The sequence below is a fragment of the Schistocerca nitens genome, chromosome 9 (assembly GCF_023898315.1).
Source record: "Schistocerca nitens isolate TAMUIC-IGC-003100 chromosome 9, iqSchNite1.1, whole genome shotgun sequence".
Classification (NCBI taxonomy): Eukaryota; Metazoa; Arthropoda; class Insecta; order Orthoptera; family Acrididae; genus Schistocerca; species Schistocerca nitens.
Genome location: NC_064622.1, coordinates 94,514,432 through 94,529,218, shown reverse-complemented (window position 1 = coordinate 94,529,218; position 14,787 = coordinate 94,514,432). Strand labels below are relative to the sequence as shown.

General features: G+C 42.8%; 1 protein-coding gene across 16 annotated transcripts in view; it reads right to left on the bottom strand.

Annotated features, from left to right (window-relative positions):
• Positions 1–1,145: 1,145 nt before the first annotated feature.
• Positions 1,146–14,787, bottom strand: part of LOC126202879 (putative mediator of RNA polymerase II transcription subunit 26) — a 92,357-nt gene continuing 78,715 nt past the window's right edge. For all 16 annotated transcript variants that reach the window (XM_049936924.1, XM_049936921.1, XM_049936920.1 and 13 more), the window contains one exon: positions 1,146–1,432. The gene's annotated coding sequence lies outside the window, so the exon portion shown is untranslated. The remainder of the gene's footprint in view (positions 1,433–14,787) is intronic.

Here is a 14,787-nt window from a genome sequence, read left to right as displayed (position 1 = left end):
AAATATGTGAACCGGCTGACTACAAGGCAGATTTATAATTTCGACGTATAAGTTAAAAATCTACCATAAGTTCGTATCTCCATTCATGCTGAAAGTGTAATCTTGCAAATTGGGTTGAATACTTTTGATACACACCTTATTTTTTCCTCTTTTTTTGAATTTAAATACAAGAAATCTCTCGGAAAAAATATAAAAATAAATATTTCACTTGTTCTGCTGAAAATAAACGTCGTCGATACACTGTAATGATAGAGAACAGTTCACCTGTTAAGACAGTTCTGAGAACCACGTAGCACGGACGCTGAACAGTCGTTCCTTCTTCAGCAAGACGTGCCTTGGCTTCGTTGGAGATGGGTTTCCATTTTAGACCTGAGAGACAATAACCTTACCTTTCAAATGCCAACAATATTTACGATATTTTTCAGTTTCATGATAAAAACTCATATTTAAAGGAAGGGAGGAGGATTAGGACTTAAAGTTCCTCTGACAATAATCTACTTAGAGACAGAGCACAAGTTTAGATCGCTTCAAGGATGGGGAAGGACATAGCGACGCCCAGGCAGAGGAACAAGTCTGACATTTACCTGGAGCGATTCAAGGAAATCAGGTTAAACATAAATATGAATGGCTGTATGTGGATTTGAACCCTAGAATCAAATGATCAATCATTATTATTTATTTATTTATTTTTTTGAATAAGTATAGCTATACTGATCCCGATAGCAATAATTACAAATGGTTCTGAGCACTATGGGACTTAACTGCTGAGGTCATCAGTCTCCTAGAACTTAGAACTACTTAAACCTAACTAACCTAAGGACGTCACACACATCCATGCCCGAGGCAGGATTCGAACCTGCGACCGTAGCGGTCGCACGGTTCCAGACTGTAGCGCCTAGAACCGCTCGGCCACTCCGGCCGGCTCAATAATTACAGTAGTTTAGTAAAATTCCATTTGATTAGAAGGAAGTAGTATGACTCTCAAGAAAAAATGTTTAGTTCTTATATTTTCTAGAAGCAAGAGTAGAATGTGGGCTTTGCAGAGTGAAGATGTGGCATTTCTATAACAAACTGCGAACTCTTACATCATAAGTTTTCTAGACAGCAGTTAAACGACAGGGATAGTAAAATAAAACAGCAGTGGGTATAGGTCCACCAAATTTTTTCCCATCTATCACATTTATTACTAAAAAATACACATAATTTTCGATTTTTCGAATGTAATGTTCATAACATTACAAAACACTATTTAGGCATTCATACGCAAGTTATGTAACGGGGACACTATGTTGAGACACCCATTACGTAAATGAAGTTTCACGTGGTCTTGTGATAGAACGAAAACCCTTTTTAGGATGTTTCCACGGATCTCAGTAAACGGATTCCGTTTATTGTCTGCAACCGACGGATGATACAGATAGAAGTCTCTCACCTGTAACAGAGAAGGCTGGATCACACTCAGTTGTGGTTCATATCAGCGAGGTCATACATTGCATGATATAAGATCAATGTACTTCATGTGGCTTAGAGAGTTAGGAAAACGTACAGTGATGTAAATAGGGACGTGATTAACAGTGACTTTTTTAAAAGCACTGTAAAAAAACCGGTTCAAATTTGAAATTTTTATGTGCAATAAGTATCAGGGTTTTCAATAACAGTGATTCATACGATTAAACATGAGGTGGTTCTTGTGCACCTAATACACCAAGGATAACCTAAAAGACTAGTTCAATTAATTTTCCCAGAAACAAATGTTATAATTTCTCTGGCACACAAAAACAAAACTAAATTAAAAGAATCGTGCTTTTTGAAGAAACAGCAATGCAACTAGCATTTACAGAATCTGCAAGAAAGATTTCACCCGCTGAGCTGTCAAAATCCTTAAAAATGGTTCAAATGGCTCTGAGCACAATGGGACTCAACATCTGAGGTCATAAGTCCCCTAGAACTTAGAACTACTTAAACCTAAGGACATCACACACACCCATGTCCGAGGCGGGATTCGAACCCGCGACCGTAGCAGTCCCGCGGCTCCGGACTGCAGCGCCAGAACCGCTAGACCACCGCGGCCGGCCAAAATCCTTAGAAACTTTTGTTATGCATAAGTCAAGGGAATAGGGCCGTCTGTCCATGCAGAATTCTGCCTTCAGAAACTACGTCACGTAAGATTATCAAATTGCAGTTCCTACTTTTGAATGTTCCATAAGCTCCTAAACGATAACTACGGAAATGAAAAAGCATAGAAGTAGAAACAGTGCAAATCGCTCGCTAGAGGTAAGACCACAATCGTTGATGCGGACCCCGTTAGATTCTGTAGTAAATAAGTGAATACGTACAGGGACTGGCGCCTATTCTGGTATCAGCAGGAATAACGAAGTGTACCACATTGTCTGTCGCTCCAACCTAGGAGGGCTTTGCGGAAAGTAAAGTCCATTAGCCTACAAATAAAAACTTGGATAGCTAAAACAACTTTAAAAGATCTTAAAATTATATCGCTGCAATACTACTTTATATCAGCAGCAGTCAGATTTATACAAGCAACCAGTTCGACTAATGGCCATTAAAATTGCTACACCACGAAGATGACGTGCTACAGACGCGAAATTTAACCGACCGGAAGAAGATGCCATGATATGCAAATGATTAGCTTTTCAGGGCATTCGCACAAGGTTGGCGCCGGTGGCGACACCTACAACGTGCTGACATGAGGAAAGTTTCCAACCGACTTCTCACACACAAACCACAGTTGACCGGCGTTGCCTGGTGAAACGTTGTTTTGATGCTTCGTGTAAGGAGGAGATATGCGTACCATCACGTTTCCGACTTTGATAAAGGCCGGATTGTAGCCTATCACGATTGCGGTTTATCGTGTCGCGACATTGCTGCTCGCGTTGGTCGAGATCCATTGACTGTTAGCAGAATATGGAATCGGTGGGTTCAGGAGGGTAATACGGAACGCCGTGCTGGATCCCAACGCCCTCGTATCACTAGCAGTCGAGATGACAGGCGTATTATCCGCATGGCTGTAACGAATCGTGCAGCTACGTTTCGATCCCTGAGTCAACAGATGGGGACGTTTGCAACACAACAATCATCTGCACGAACAGTTCGACGACGTTTGCAGCAGCATGGACTATCAGCTCGGAGACCATGGCTGCGGTTAACCTTGACGCGTCATCACAGACAGGTGCGCCTGCGATGGTTTACTCAACGACGAACCTGGGTGCACGAATTGCAAAACGTCATTTTTTCGGATGAATCCAGGTTCTGTTTATAGCATCATGATGGCAGCATCCGTGTTTGGTATCATCACGGTGAACACACATTGGAAGCGTGTATTCGTCATCGCCATACTGGCGTATCACCCGGCGTGATGGTATTGGGTGCCATTGGTTACACGTCTCGGTCACCTCTTGCTCGCATTGACGGCACTTTGAACAGTGGACGTTAGATTTCAGATGTGTTACGACCAGTGGCTCTACCCTTCATTCGATCCGTGCGAAACCCTACATTTTAGCATGATAATACACGACCGCATGTTGCAGGTCGTGTACTGGCATTTCTGGATACAGAAAATGATCGACTGCTGCCCTGGCCAGCACATTCTCCAGATCTCTCACCAATTGAAAACGTCTGGTCAATGGTGGCCGAGCAATTGGCTCGTCACAATACGCCAGTCACTACTTTTGATGAACTGTGGTATCGTGTTGAAGCTGCATAGGCAGCTGTACCTGTACACGCCATGCAAGCTCTGTTTGACTCAATTCCCAGGCGTATCAAGGTCGTTATTACGGCCAGAGGTGGTTGTTCTGGGTACTGATTTCTCAGGATCTATGCACCCAAATTGCGTGAAAATGTAATCACATGTCAGTTCTAGTATAATATATTTGTCGAATGAATACCCGTTTATCATCTACATTTCTTCTTGGTATAGCAATTTTAATGGCCAGTAGTGTAAATGTCAAGCCACAGGTGTTTCACAAAACGCGTCGCTTGTTTTGAATGACTCCTTCCAGTTTACTTAATATGTCACAACAGGCTTCAGAAGTGACTGTACTTTTACATTTCATTCTATCCACAATGAAGATTCCTTTATCATACTAAAGAAACAACAGCTATAAGCCATCTGGCTGGCGGAGGTGGTCATGTTTTTGTTTTGTTTGTTGGACTCTAAGATATGACTTTACACCATTATCTGCCGCCTTGTCTCGCGTCATCAGAGAAAACCGATGTCTCACCGCAGTTGGTTGCTGACTACAGACAGTCGGCCGCATATCTCATCATCACAATTGGCCTAACATTATTACGCTAAAGGTACTCACTGTACACACTCCGTCTGTATACGACACAAATTTCACGACGAATGTAGATTTCTTTTAAATTTATTTATTTATTTATTTATTTATTTATTTATTTATTTATTGTTCCGTGGGACCAAATTAAGGAGAAATCTCCATGGTCATGGAACGAGTCAATACATGAAATTATAACACGATATTAGAAACAGATAAAATGAAATATAGAAAAAAAACATATTTAGGTGACAAGTCATAAGTTTAAATGAAGACAATCAACAATGTAACACTGGAATTTGCTTAATTTTTTAGCTCTTCCAGGAGCTCCTCGACAGAATAGAAGGAGTGAGCCATGAGGAAACTCTTCAGTTTAGACTTAAAAGAGTTTGGGCTACTGCTAAGATTTTTGAGTTCTTGTGGTAGCTTATTGAAAATGGATGCAGCAGAATACTGCACTCCTTTCTGCACAAGAGTCAAGGAACTGCATTCTACATGCAGATTTGATTTCTGCCTAGTATTAACTGAGTGAAAGCTGCTAACTCTGGGGAATAGGCTAATATTGCTAACAACAAACGACATTAAAGAAAATATATACTGTGAGGGCAATGTCAGAATTCCCAGATTTTTGAATAGGGGTCGACAAGAGGTTCTCGAACTTACACCACATATAGCTCGAACAGCCCGTTTTTGAGCCAAAAATACCCTTTTTGAATCAGAAGAATTACCCCAAAAAATAATACCATACGACATAAGCGTATGAAAATATGCGAAGTAGACTACTTTTCGTGTTGAAGTGTCACTTATTTCAGATACTGTTCTAATGGTAAATAAAGCAGCATTTAGTTTCTGAACAAGATCCTGAACATGGGCTTTCCACAACAGCTTACTATCTATCCGTACGCCTAGGAACTTGAACTGTTCCGTCTCGCTTATAACATGCCCATTCTGTCTGATTAAAATGTCAGTTCTTGTTGAATTGTGAGTTAGAAACTGTAAAAACTGAGTCTTACTGTGATTTAGCATCAAATTATTTTCCACAAGCCACGAACTTATTTCATGAACTAAATTATTTGTTACTGTTTCAATATTACACACAAGATCCTTCACTATCAAGCTGGTGTCATCAGCAAACAGAAATATTTTTGAATCACCTGTAATACTAGAAGGCATATCATTTATATAAATAAGAAACAGCAGTGGCCCCAGCACCGACCCTTGGGGAACGCCCCACTTAACAGTGCCCCATTGGGACTGAACATCACTACCACTCTCAATATTGCGGATAATTACCCTCTGCTTTCTGTTCTTAAAGTAAGAGGCGAACCAATTGTAAGCTACTCCCCTTACTCCATAATGTTCCAACTTCTGCAGTAATATTTTGTGGTCAACACAGTCAAAAGCCTTCGTTAAATCAAAGAAAACACCTAGCGTTCGCAACCTTTTATTTAATCCGTCGAAAACCTCACAGAGAAAAGAGAATATAGCATTTTCAGTTGTTAAACCATTTCTAAAACCAAACTGAACATTTGACAGCAAATTATGTGAATTTAAATGCTCCAGTAACCTTGTATATACAACCTTCTCGATAACTTTAGCAAACACCGATGGCATAGAAATAGGTCTAAAATTGTCAACATTATCAATGTCTCCCTTTTTATAAAGTGGCTTCACTACCGAGTATTTTAATCGATCAGGAAACCGACCACTCCTAAAGGAAAAGTTACAGATATGGCTAAGTACTGGGCTAACATACATAGAACAATACTTCAGTATTCTGCTAGATACCCCGTCATATCCATGAGAGTTCTTGGTCTTTAGTGATTTAATTATTAACTCAATCTCCCTCTTGTCAGTATCATGGAGGAGCATTTCAGGTAACAGTCTCGGAACACTTTTTTCTAAGAGCGCTATATGATTCCCTGTTGGAATTAGGTTTCTATTTAGTTCACCTGCTATATTCAGAAAGTGATTATTAAATACTGTACATATATGCGACTTATCAGTAACACGGACATTCCCACTACGCACTGATTCTATATCCTCGACCTGTCTCTGCAGACCAGCAACTTCCTTTACGACTGACCATATGGTTTTAATTTTATCCTGAGACTTAGCTATTCTATCTGCATACCACATACTTTTTGCCTTCCTAATAACATTTTTAGGCACCTTACAATACTGTTTGTAATGGGCTGCTGCATTTAGATTTTGACTGTTTCTAACGTTTTGATATAATTGCCACTTTGTTCTACAAGATATTCTTATCCCTCTAGTCAGCCACCCAGGCTGCCTGTTTGTGCTAGTACCCTGTTTTAAACGTTGTAACGGAAAGCAACTTTCAAAGAGCATGAGAAAGGTCTTTAGAAAAGCATTATATTTATCGTTTACTGTCTCAGCGCTATAAACATCTTGCCACTCTTGTTCCTTTATAAGGTTTACAAAGGTCTCTACAGCAACCGGATCAGCTTTCCTGAACAGCTGATGACTATATTTAACACGAGTTGCAGCATAAAAATCTTTTAAAGTTAAAATTTGCGCATCATGATCTGAAAGGCCATTCACCTTTTTTCTAACAGAATGCCCTTCTAGTAATGAGGAATGAACAAAAATGTTGTCTATGGTTGTTCAACTGTTCCCTTGCACTCTCGTTGGAAAGAATACGGTTTGCATAAGATTATATGAATTAAAGAGGTCTACCAGCATCCTCTTCCTTGCACAATCACTTATACAATTAATATTGAAGTCACCACATATAACTAACTTTTTGTATTTCCTATAAAGTGAACCAAGAACCTCCTCTAGCTTTAGCAAAAATGCTGTGAAATCGGAGTCTGGGGATCTATAAATAACAACAGTTACAAGTTTAACTCCGTTAAATTTAACCACACCTGCACAACATTCAAACACCTTTTCAGCGCAGTACTTTGAAACATCAATTGACTCAAATGCGATGCCGTTTTTCACATACATGGCTACTCCCCCACACCGCAAAGAGCTCCTCGAAAAGCAGCCAGCCAACCTGTATCCTGGTAAAGGAAGCCTCTGAATTATCTCCTTATTTAAGAAGTGTTCAGATATACCAATAATTTCAGAGTCAACATCTATAAGCAGTTCACTAACTTTATCCCTAATACCTTGTATATTTTGATGAAATATACTAATTCCCTCATTACCCGGATACCTAAGCTTTGTCAAAAGTGATTCCCTTGTTAGAGAGACTTCCCTTAAGCAGGAATACCTATCAGCTGACTTCAATCTAAAAAAGGTGCAGCTCTAACACACACTACTGCAGGAATTTTCCCATGAGTGATCCCACTTCCTATGCTGTCACCTATAAGCTTTGCCAACCTCCCCTTCCCATACCTGTTGAGGTGCAGGCCGTGTCTAGTGAAACCCGTCCTGCTGATAGACTCCACCGACACCACTGAAATGTGACCCATGCTTTCTGTCATCAGCGCACCCCCAAGTCTCATGTTATTACGCCTGACGGCTGTATTAAGATGAGGCCGATCGTGACGCTGAAACAGTTCCACGAAATGCACATTCGTGTTGCCAGTCTGAGTGGCTATCTTTTCCAGGTCACCATCTATGTTATACTCCCCATCCCTACCAATACTATTACCAGCCCCACCCACAATCACTACCTGATCCTCTTTAGTAAAATCCCTACATAACCCCCCTATGTTAACAGTCACCTGAGCCAACCCTGCATTAGGCTTCACAATGCTGGTGACCTGGTACTCACTTCCCAGCACTTCCTGCAACTGCTGGCCTACACCTCTGCCATGTGAACTACCTAACAGCAGAACCTTCTTCTTCCTCTTCGACTTTGCAACTGTTCTAGGTACAGTAACTACTGAGGTCTGCTGCATACTTCCTACATCTACAGCTACTAGAGATTCCTCTCCACTAGACTCTGACAGTTGGTCATATCTATTGTAAACACCAATAGTAAAACTATCTGAAAATCTTCTTCTCCTAGCAGATCTCTTGCCAACAGCCAGCTCCCATTCCCCAACCCCCTTCTCCCTCCTCATCCTATCTAGCTCCTCCTGTGCGTTTTTCAACTGCACCTGAAGGGCACAGATCTTACGCTCCTGCTCCTCTATCAGTTTACTCTTGCTACATAACCTGCAGTTCCAGGAGAGGATCTCACCAGAATGCCCACTGGCTTCCCCACTGCATTCCCCCCAGTGAAAATACTTCGAACAAGTGTCACACCGCAATCCACTACTCACGAACCTACGGCAAAGCCCACACTTCTCACTCATGGTAAAATTTTACTTTTTCTAAGTTCCGCTACTACAATAAGAAGATGCTAAAAACCTGACTACAATAATTACAAACTTACTCTACAAGGGAAGTAACTACTATTATTAACAGTATTAATAAACAACAAATGTGAATATAACAAAAGACTAATACAGAAAGAGAATCAAACGTCTAATCACACAGTAACGAGCTGTAAACAGTTCCCAAAAGGTTCTTCTGAAATTATTTCACCAGAAAACACCACGAACACCGGTTGAAGACTACTAAAGTTCCTAAATAAATCACTATGCACAAACAATTAATTAGTACTTAGCTTTCGATGCGCCGCTACAGCTGCAACTGGTCAGCGCGGAATGTAAACACAGGCAAGAGGTTAAGTTGCTCGATACGAAACACTCACAAATATCACGTCACAACAGAAGAAAGGCAGAGCTGAATGAAGAAACCACTAATACGTCACTTATATAGTAAATATTATCACAAAAACCGTTAAAATATGTATCTGGAACCTAAAAATATATGAAAACTTAGAGAGCGATCTCACACGCAGTCACTCGCTTATGACGTCACACCAAGAGCCATTGGTTTCCTCACTGGTTTGATGCTCCCCACCACGAATTCCTATCTTGTGCCAATCTCTTCATCTTAGAGTAACACTTGCAACACACGACCTCATTTATTTGCTGGATGTTTTCCAATCTTAGTCTTCCTCTACAGTTTTCGCCCTCTACAGCCTCTAATACCAAGGAAATCATTCCCTGATGTCTTAACAGATGTCCTATCATCCTGACGCTCCCTCTTGTCACCGTTTTCCACATATTCTTTTCTTCTCCAATTCTACGCAGAACCTTCTCATTCTTTACCGTACCAGTCCACCAAATTTTCAACATTCGTTGACGCTTCGATTCTAGATATGTTTCAGTTTTCCTACAGTCCATGTTTCACTAACATACAATGCTGTGTTCCAAACGCACATTCTCAAAACTTTCTTCCTCAAATTAAGGTTCAAATGGCTCTGAGCGCTATGGGACTTAACATCTGAGGTCATCAGTCCCCTAGAACTTAAAACTACTTAAACCTAACTAACCTAAGGACACCACACACATCCATGCCCGAGGCAGGATTCGAACCTGCGACCGTAGCGGTCGTGCGGTTCCAGACTGCCGCGCCTAGAACCGCTCGGCCACTCCGGCCGGCTCAAATTAAGGCCTACGTTTGATATTAGTAGAATTCTCTTGGCCAGGAATGCCCTTTTTGCCAGTGCTAGTCTGCTCTCGATGTCCTCCTTGCTCCGTCCGTCATTGGTTATTTATCTGCCTTCATCTACTCCGTGACTGTCAGTCCTGATGTTAAGTTTCTCGCTATTCTCTTGTCTGATACTTCTCATTACTTTCGTCTTTCTTTTATTTACTCTCAGTCCACTTTCTGTTTATCATTAGACTGTTCATTGAAATCAGCAGATCATGTAATTATTCTTTACTTTCACTCAGGATATCAACGTCATCAGTAAATCGTATCACTGATATCCTTTAACTTTGAATTTTAATTCCACCCCTGATTCTTTCTTTTATTTCCATCATCGCTTCTTCTATGTCCAGAGTGAACAGTAAGGGTCTTGGTTCTTGCATATACTGTGTATTAACCGTTCTCCCTTTAGCTTACCTCTATACACATTCTATAAACCAACGTGAAGAGTCGTTTTGTTCCCAGTTCCTCCAATAATTTTAGAAATTCTGATGGAATGTTATCTATCCCTTCTGCCTTATTTGATCTTAAGTCCTCCGGAGGTCTCTTAAGTTCCGATTCTAATACTGGATCCCCTATCTTTTCTAAATCGACTCTTGTTTCTCCTTCAATCACGTCAGGCAAACCTTCTCTCTCATAGAGGTCATCAATGTAATCTTTCCACCTATCCACTCTCTCCTCTTCATTTAACGGTGGAATTCCCGTTGCACTCTTAAAGTTGACACCATTGCTTTTAATTTCACCAAAGGTTATTTTGACTTAGATATACTGAGTCAGTCCTCCCAACAAACATTTCTTTTTCGGTTTCTTCACATTTTTTCATGCAGCCGTTCCGTCTTAGCTTCCTTGCACTTCCTATTTGTTTCATTCCTCAATGATTTCTATTTCTGTTCTCCTGAACTTCTTTGAAAATTTTTATTCTTCCTTCTTTCATTGATCAACTGAAGTATTTCTTCTATTACCCATGGTTTCTTGGCGGCTACTTTCTTTGTACCTATGCTTTTCTTTCCAACTTCTGTGACTGCCCTTTTTAAAGGTGTCCATTCCTGCTCAACTGTACTGCCTACTGAGTTATTCCTTATTGCTGTTTCTATAGCCTTAGAGGACTTCAAGCGTATGTCATTCCTTAGTACTTCCATACCCCACTTCTCTGTATATTGATTTTCGCTGACTAATCTCTGAAACTCCAGCCTACTCTTGATCACTATTACACTGTGATCTGAGTCTACGCCTTACTGTCCAGTATCTGATTTCGGAATCTCTGTCTGACCATGATGTTATCTAAACAAAACGTTATCGGTCTTCAAGCAGCGTCAATTCGAATAGAATCCTCGAGCTTTCGGTGACCATCTCCGCCATCGTCGTCAGGAGTTCACTGATTGCCAGGCCTGTTTTTTTTTTTTCTTTATTGAATTTCGATTCCCTCCGAAGGGGGTGGGCTGGCAGCAGCTTAGTATGCCGCTTTTCAGCCTATATACTTTGTTTTAAAAAAGGAGAAGATAATATATAATAAAAAAACAGGCGACAAAATCGGAGACAAAGGGTAACATGGCGAAAAAATCGTGGAACTTAAAACAAAGAAACAAAGGGATGATGATGCTAATAAAATACGTATGAAGCAGACAGGTAAAATAATAGACAGACAATTAAAAAACACGGTGACAGTCTGGTTTCTGGTCGCAAAAGACATAAAATTCACACCCAGCGACAGCATGGTTTCTGTTCGCAACACGGGAAAAGACGAAACAACACTGAACAGTCACTGGAACACTGCACTAAAATATGACATACCACAGCCGAGTGCAGGTGGGCGGAAACTGGTCAGATGATGGGAAAATAAGAAAGGGGGGAAGGTGAGGAAAAGCGAAGGGGGGAGGGGGGAAAGGAGCCAATGGAGAATGAGGACCCATAAGAGGGGTGGGGGGTGCTGGGCAGACGCAACAGGGGAAGGCAGAGGACTCGGGGGGGGGGGGAAGGGAGAGGTTAGGTGGGGAGAACCACAGGATGGAAGGGGGGAAGAGGGAGCCCAGGGAAAGGACGGAGGAAAGGAGGGAGGATGAGGATCAGAGTTGATATGAGGGATAAATGGAGGGAGAGAGGGCATCATCTGGGAGGGGGAGTTGATGGAAGCCACCTTGGGATAGGAGATTAAGGGTGTAGAGATGGAGGGTAGGGGGGACACAACAGTGAAGACGTGGCACGGGGTGGGGACGGGAGAGGAGAGGAGCAACCAGGGGGTGAGGGGGATCAAGGCGGCGGGAGGTGTAGAGTATGCGAATATGTTCGAGGAATAGGAGCAGATGGGGGAAAGGAATGAGGTCATAGAGGATCTGCGTGGGGGACGGGAGGCGTATACGGAAGGGGAGGCGAAGTGCATGACGCTCAAGGATCTGGAGGGAATTATAGAATTTGGGGGGGGGGGGCAGATATCCAGGTGGGACTGGCATAACAGAGGATGGGACGGATTAAGGATTTGTAGGTGTGGAGGATGGTAGAGGGGTGCAACTCCTATGTCCGGCCAGAGAGGAGTTTGAGGAGTCGGAGACGGTTGTGGGCTTTGGATTGGGTGGAGCGGAGATGAGGGATCTAGGTGAGTTGACGGTCAATGGTGAGGCCAAGGTAGGTGAGGGTGGGGGTGAGCCAGGCCTGCTACGGTTTCTCGCTTATATAGGCATGATGACATTATCAGCAGCCAATCAGATACACCCAATGTGACGCGAGCGCGTAAGTCGACCCGTGCAGCTAGCGGAGCTATTGCCCGTGGTAGCACCGGTGACGTCACGTGGCGCCAGGGGCAGGCGCTACGTTTTAAACTGCCGCTCCCGCGTCGCGCATCAGTTTTTGCTTTTTTTCGATGTCCAACGCCCGCCCCCATGCCCTGCTGAGTGTGTACCCCTGGTTTCTGTTGAAATTGTAGTTGTTTAAAGGCCGCCTCATTTATAACGGAGTCCCAATATGCAGACGCATGAGCCAACGCTTTTGTATTTTCGAACTGTATTTTATGTCCGTTTTCTAGGCAATGTTCCGCTATGGCCGACTTGTCAAGCTCCCTTTGTTTTGTATGGCGCTTGTGCTCAGTACAACGCTCCGCAGCCGTGCGAATTGTTTGTCCGATATACATGCTGCCAAATTTACAGGTTACACCATATACGCCAGATACTCGAAGAACAACGTCGTCTTTAACAGGACGCAACATGTCTGCGGAGTCTATATAACCGAGAAACCGTAGCTCAAATGGTTCAAATGGCTCTGAGCACTATGGTACTTAACATCTGAGGTCGTCAGTACCCTAGAACTTAGAACTACTTAAACCTAACTAACCTAAGGACATCACACACATCCATGCCCGAGGCAGGATTCGAAAGTGCGACCGTAGCAGTCGCGCTGTTCCGGACCGAAGCGCCTAGAACCGCTCGGTCACCGCGGCCGGCGAAACCGTAGCAGCCCTGGCAGTCAGTGAACTCCCGACGACGATGACGGAGCTGGTAATCGAAAGCTCGAGGATATTATTCGAATTGACGCGGCTTGAAAACCTAGAACGTTTTATTCATGTATGCCGTCGCGAAAGACTCCGAGGACACATGATGTAATCTAACTGAAATCTTTCCGTATCATCCGGCCTTTTCCAAGTATATCTCCTTCCCTTGAGATTCTTGAACAAAGTATTCGCTATTACTATATGAACTTTATTACAGAACTCAGTTGTCTCTCTCTTCTCTCATTCCTTGTCCCAAGCCCATATTATCCTGTAACCTTTTCTTCTCCTCCTTCCCCAACAACTGCACTCCAATCCCCCACGACTATTATATGTTCATATCCCTTTACACACTGTATTACCCTTTCAATATCCTCATACACTTTCTCTGTCTCCTCGTCTACAGTTTGCGACGTCGGCATGTATACCTGAACTATCGTTGTCGGTGTTTGTTTGCCGGCGAGACTGATAAGGACAACCCTGTCACTGAACTGTTCACAGTATATCACTCTCTGCCCTACCTTCCTGTTCATCACGAATCCTATTCCCGTTATACCATCTTCTACTGCTGTTGAAATTACCCTCTATTCATCTGACCAGAAATCCTTGTCTTCTTTCCACTTCACTTTACAACCCTTACTACACCAACACCGAGCCTTTGCATTTTCATTTTCAGATTTTGTAGCTTTCCTAGCACGTTAAAGCTTCTGACATGTCACGCCCCGACTCGAAAGACATTATCCTCTCGTTGGTTATTCAATGTTTTTCTCACAGTCACCTCCCCTTTGGCAACCCCTTTCTAGAGACCCCAACTGGGGAGTATTCCGGAATCTTTTGCCAGTGGAGAGATCATCATGACACTTTCCCAAGTACAGGCCACATGTCCAGTGGATACACGTTACGCGTTTTGCGGTTTCCAGTGCTTTATGCATCCTCACGTCGTTGGTCGTTGCTGATTCTTCCACCTTTAGGGGCAGTTTCCGACCACTGGAACAAAAGAGAGCCCTGAACCTCTGACTGCTTCTCCACCCTCTTTGACAAGGCCGTGGGCAGAGTGAGAGTACTTCTTATGCCGGAAGTCTTCGGCCACCAATGTTGATTATTATTCAAAATTTAAGCAGCGCCGAGTTTCGAACGCTGGACCGAGAACGATTTGTTTACCAATCATGGAAGCTACACCTAGACCACTGTTATAGAACGGATGTGACATTTGGCAGTATTTTTAGTTGTGTCGCTCACTTTGAACGGCTCCTCTAGGCGAATGAGTTGCGATGCGGCTCTACCGCTATCGCAGCTCTAAGCACATTGACGTACCGAGTTAAACAGCGTACCGGCTGTTCTTTTTCCCCACAGTACATTACAGGTACATGAAGTTGCGACACCACGAAGGTCTTGCCTTATTTTTTTGAAAGATAACGCCTCACAGTGACGTCGGAGATCGAGCACACCCACCGAGCTTACCATGTCAGAACTGTATTTACTGCTGTCGGAATAACGGGC